We start from the raw sequence: 6,870 nt of genomic DNA, 5'->3' as shown, positions 1-6,870 counted from the left end.
GTTAAGTGAATCTTCTGAGTAGTTGACTTTTTTACTAATGTAACTTACTTTTATGTTTCCGGAATAATTAGTTAGTGATGGGCTTAGTGACGATGTGTACGTTGGGCCAGAATATTGGTGTTTACGAATTAAATTGGTCAAGATTATGTTTCTTAAACTAATATAAACATAGTTTTATATATTACAAAGTAGTAATATTGTATAGTATTATATTTATAACTTTGTACTGAAAACAAACCAAACTGAAATATAATATATATATCAGAAAATGTTTTGAACCACTACACACAAAATTATTAGACGTCAGAATATAATAAAATTCACTGAGCAACTATGTAATAATTGTTTAAAAATATTTAACTTTATAATGTACAAAAAAAATCAAAACACAAGTTTTGTAGCAAATTTTGCGTTACAATAAAAAAAAACACAGTCCACGCTTGCAAAGGAATAAAAACCCGCACGGTCGGGCGGGTCATGATCTAGTTTTTAATTAAAACTTAATATAACTCCACTTTTTATGACTCCGCTTAAAAATAAAACTGGCTTTTTATGATTCTAAGTATAGATATTTTACACAAATTGGCATAATGGGTTAATATATTTGTTTATCTCTTAAATGTATAATCCCTATATAAAAAAATAAAACAATCTTTTTAATGATTTTCACTAAATATATTTTAAACAAAATGGGCCTAATGGGTTAATAATGGTTCAATTTGGACCTATCAAAAGGACTTTAAATTTTTGTAGATCATTAAAGATATTAAAAATAGTAGTGGTATGTTTTGTAATTTTTTAAAAAAGCCAGGGGCATAATCCTAAGAAGGATTCTGCTTTAATAGTATAGATTACATTTTTTTTTTGAAATGGCAACAAAAAATAAGTATTTAAATTTTAAATAAGTACCCTAAATACCAAATTCTATATAAACATGTATTTATTTCTTATGTTTTCCTTCTAAATTTTGGATTTAACATCGAATATATCCGAACCAAACCCCAATATAACCCGAATCCGAACGATATATATGGTTACTTTATGGTTTTAGGATGATACAAATTAAAACCAAAACCGATGTGATATCCAAACCTGGTCCGTACTTACAAATTTACCTAAATGTGACATATGATGTTATATAAATAAGAACCAAAATTCAAAATACCCAACCCGTATCCCAATGGTTACCTGAACGCCCAAGCCTAATTTAAAGTGTGTTTTATGTTTTGTTCAGTTAGTTTTATGTTTGATAAATATTTTACATGATTGTTGTAATAACCCGTAAAACCAAATTTTAAAATATATCAATAATAAAATTTTACATCTTATCAAATATGTATATATATCTAATAATAAAACATAAAACATTATTTATTAATATAAATTTAATAGATTATATATAGATTTCATTTTATATATAATAAAATTGAATAGATTAGTTATTTTAATATAAATTTAATTCATTATTTTTTAAAATAATATTAGCTATCTAGTTCCTTAATTTTAGGCTAGGTTATATATTTAATAATAATAAAATTAGTTATAAGTAGAAACTAGATCTTAACCCGCCCGACTGGGCGGGTCTATATTTTTATGATATATATATAAACATTTGCAGATCTTAATCTTGAAATGTTGAGAACAAACAATATTTTATTTAGATTTTAACAAATTTACAGCTTTATGAAAAATACATATTCTATTTTATGTATATTCATTTGTTTATGGAAAATTACACGAAGCCAAATATATCAATTCAATATGGTTAAAAAATCATGTGTATTATATATTTCGTAACTGGATGTGTAAGATCTGTCAAATTGTTATACAGTATTTAAAATCTATATTATTATAATCTATCTTAATACAATTATAGGGGAACCTTATTTATAATTAATGAAAAAAATGTTGAAAAGGCAATATATATTACATCAGAAACTGTTTGTTCTTAATATATGATAAATACTTTTAAAATATGTAAGAATAAGGTTTTGAAAATAATTTTTTTCACATAAATAAATAATAATAATAGAAAAACAAAGATAAAATAATAAATGTAATTTGGAGAGGTAGTTATTCGATATTGACCTCCAGCACTCGTAACTGTAAAGTTCTCAATAAACCGCTATTCACCAATAGGAAGGTTGCGCTGTAGACGATACATCTGATTTCTTTTGGCAGAAGCATGAAGTTTCTCACCCTAAACACAATATAAAAGCTGATATTAATATTTTTTGCTAATATAAACAACAAAATCGATAGAGTATTACATATAAGAGACAATATATATATATATATATATATATATATAAAATCAAACTTACTTGTTCATCCACGAGAACGCATTCGAGAGATTTACCAGAGTTGTTGTTTATCTTACATGAGTGAAGACACTTCACATGTACTCGCCAAGTGTCTTTGAAGGGTTTGACTTGGTTAAGAAAAACCAAACTCTGCTTGTTCGACAAAACCAAACTACTTTACTTGTTAGACATTTTAGTTTTTTTTTTCTTTGCTACGGTGAGTATGAAGAATATGAGGGGAAGGTTTATATATATAGTGGGTTATACGTAATGTAAAGATTTTTTTAAAAAATGTAATAGCACGATTTTTGTGGAGTCAATCAAGGAAGATATATATTAGTTGCCTAAGTAACTAAATTTGTTAGCACAAAAAGAGAATATTCGGTTGTTATACTTAAAATGGTTTTAATAATTTATTATTTGAAAATTGGATAAAGAAGGTGTGAAATGAGGGAATCAAGTAATTAGGATTCTCGTTTAGATATGTTAGTTAGTTTTTTTTTTTTTTTTTGACAGCAGATATGTTAGTTTGTAAGATCGATATATGTGGAGTTAATGTGTTGGAATTATGTTTTTGTTATGTTTAGATTTTGTGTATTTTTTTTTTTGAAATATATGCCTTATTTTTAACTTGGAACTTACGTTCTGTTAAAATCTAGCCGTTTTTATTAATCCTATTTTAAGTTAAAATCTAAAGTATTAAATATATGCTTTATTTTGTTTTGTTCACGTTTTTAAAAAGCATGTCGAATTTTTAAATTAAAATCTAAAGTATTAACTATATCTATGCATCCAAACAAAACAGTTTTTATTAATCCCACTATTCATATACCCAAACAACTCTCAAATGTACTTCAGTTTTAATAATATAGATAAGAGAAAAGTAGCAAAATCGAAATATGAGAGAATATTCGAGATGAAAAAATCTAAATAGATTTTATAATCAAGAAAAATCTACTAAAATTATATTGATGGATTTAGAAATGAATTTAGGAATTAGTTAGCCAATCTGTTATAACAGATAATATACGGTTAAATAAATTTTTATTTTGGGCATTTATTGCAAGTATATTTCGGAAAAAAATAAAAAATGGATACTTAAGTATTTAAAATTGTATCGAATCAAATTCAAGTTTGGTTGTACAAATCAGTAATAACAGTTAACTAATTTCATGTATTCAATATCTATTTGACATATATTGGTAGAATGCATCAATAATGATCCTTCAAATGTTGTATCATGTTAATGATCCATAAGACATTTTGAATCTTATATTTGAACCTCAAGGAGTTCTTATAAGCTAGGAAGAAATATTGAATTTAAACTTAATTAGAATAGTACAGGATCACTTGTAATGTAATAGAATTTGATTATGTGTGACATGATTACAAAGCTAAAACTGGAAATTGAAGATTGTATTCTTGTATGGTTAATATACAATGTTCAGAAATCAAAGTTTAAATGTGCACTCTTCAAGAAAGTGACGAAGCTTAGAAAAATAGACCATACTTGCGTTGAAGTTGATTCATGATAGTTCCAGTGGTTTAATATTGTCTAATCTTCTATGGTTCATGATACTTTGTTCGGAGTTCAAGCTTTATTCCAATGAATGGCTAATAGATATTGAATTCTAGCTAAGACATGAAGATTGTTTGATTAAATAATACGATTGTAATAGCTAGTGATGTTTATAAGATAGGATGGTTATAACCTTTCTTCATTTGTATCGATGTACAATGTGCAGGTTTCATGAAAGTGTGTCAAGGTTAGGAAGAAATTGAATAATGTTAATGTAGTTTATATAATTTTTAATAGTATTGATGTTGTAGATCTTTTTTTTTTCTTTTTTTTTTGACGTCAAACGGATATTCTATTACTCAAGCTTGAGGTGGTCTGGGTAACCAGACCGGAATAGAACAACCAATGAAAAGTAACTCTCTACGAAATGTCCTAGCAATTTTAGCCAAAAATCAGAAAACTGGTTGCGCACTCATGGTACATGGATGATGTCGTAGATCTATTAACAACGACATAAAGCTTATAAACATATTGACTACTTTTAATGTAGTCAAAATAATTTGTACGGGTATAGGTTAGGTGTAAGAAAAATCGATAAGATAAGTTATTTAAAAAAATGTATTTGTCCAATTAGACTATTTGAAAATAAATAAAAAGTTATTATATTTTACTAGTATGGATATGTTAAATGAATATTCATGTTTAACATTATTTAAATTGATACAATATCTTATCAAACAATTATTTTAGAAAATAAATTTTATTGGATTATTTAGAATATCATATATTTCAGAGGATCAGTGATCAGAAAATATAGGAAGTGTACATTATAAAAACTATATCAAACTAAATATTTCATTATATGGTCATCATTCAATCAATTATCAGAATATGTTAGGAACTATATCAAACTGAATATCACATTTTATGTGTCTATAAATAGATCGAGTATGAAAATATATCGTCTAAACATTGATCTAAACCTTATACCCCAAAAAATAAACCCTACATGTCTTAAAAACTAAACATTAAACTATATGTTTAAGAATTGGAAACCCAGTTGAATCATGTATTTTTCAATACAGTAAACACTTTGTCGTATATGTTTTAATTATACATCCAACTTTATAACATGAATGAAGAAAACACACGTTTTGAATTTATAATAATCTAGCGAGTTAAGCTTAGGCAAACCAAATGATTTAAACCGAACCGATTTTGTAACTGAGAAAATTAAGACTGGTTTAGTTAAGTCCTTAAACCTAAACCAACTAAACCCTAAACCTAGACAATATGATAGTGTATTGTATCATAGTATACAAAATTTCGTATGAAAATTAATGTATGATTTTTAATTCATAATATAAAACTAAGATTGTATTTTTATTAATACTTTAAATGACAGTTTTGATATATATACCAAATACCAAGATGCATAAATAACTAAATGAAATTCATACCACAAATTTATCTAAAAATAAACTCCATATTTGATGAACTCTAAACACTTACAACACCTTTTCATACAAGTTTTAAGTTTTAAATTAAAACTAGATTTTGACCCGCACGCCCGTGCGGGTGTATTTTTAAAAAAAATATGATGCTATTTGATTTTTATGTCACTATTTAAGGTTGGTCAAAAAACTCGAATTCGAAGAATTGAACCGATTCCAATCCGAATAAGTAGAACTAAATCTGAACCGGAATTGATTAAATATCTGAATTATTCAAAATTTTGGTATTTGAAGAACTGAAATCTAATCCGATCCGAACCGAAGTATTTTGGGTATCCAAAATAGATTTATATACTTATATATATTAATTATTTTTAGATTTAATATATATAAAAACATCCATAATATATATGATGTAAATATATACAAATAATCAAACGTAAATACTTAAATATATGATGTAAACTTTTAAGTTCGCTTAAATGCTTGAAAATATGATGTAAACTTCTAAGTTCGCTTAAATTACTTATATATATGATGTAAACTTTTAAGTTCGCTTAAATGCTTGAAAATATATACAGATAATCAAACATAAATATCTTAAATAGTTAAGATATACTCAAAACTCCAAAAATACTTAAATTATTATTAATTCTCTATCTAAATATTTAAACCAAACCTATTTAAATTGGTTATCCAAATCCGAACCAAATCCTCAAAGATCTAAACTGAACACGAAATCCCAAAAAAACTCGAAAATGAACCCGAACGCCCACCCCTAATCACTATTACATATATATCCTATATGTGTCATCATAGGTTACAAAATATGTGTTATCATATAATTAAACGTATTTTATACGTACCATCAAATAAGTTTCTTATAATTAATAATATTTTATACGTACAATCATATAAATAATCACATATATTATATTTTAAAATTTAATGTGAAATATAAAAACCATAATTTAAGTTGGTGTTTGAAATTGGGTTTTGTATTGTATTTTTCTTATATATATTGAAAATATTTTTATAATAGTTGTTAGAAAATATGTTAGTAAAAATCAAATTTTGAATATATATATATATATATATATATATTTTTTTGAATGAATTTTTAATATAAATCAATTTTAAATTATTATTTTGATTTGAATATATTATATATCAAATAACATAGACCCATTACTTTTTAATATAGTGTAATGGGCTTCCAATTTTTAGTAGCATAAGCCCATTATTATTTTTCCTAACTTACTACTATCCATGTTTCCAAACAGTACTATTTTTTTAACTACTATCTATATTGCCAAACAATCTCAATGTGTACTTCAACTTTAATAATATAGATGAAATAAAACCGTGTTAAGCGCGGCTTAGATCCTATTGTTTGTTTAATATAAAGACAACTGTATTAAAAATAGATACATGAACTACATGTATTAGGCGGATATTTTTAGAAAATGTATTTTTATTTTCTGTAAGAGTATTTTGAAAATGTGAAATTTTCTATAAGAGTATGGTGATAATAAGGTATTTTTGAAAAAGATAATTAATTATTTTGACAAGTTTTCAGAAATATTATAGAAAT

Source organism: Brassica napus, chromosome A3 (genome assembly GCF_020379485.1).
Source record: "Brassica napus cultivar Da-Ae chromosome A3, Da-Ae, whole genome shotgun sequence".
NCBI lineage: Eukaryota > Viridiplantae > Streptophyta > Magnoliopsida > Brassicales > Brassicaceae > Brassica > Brassica napus.
Note: the sequence above shows the minus strand (reverse complement) of the source record.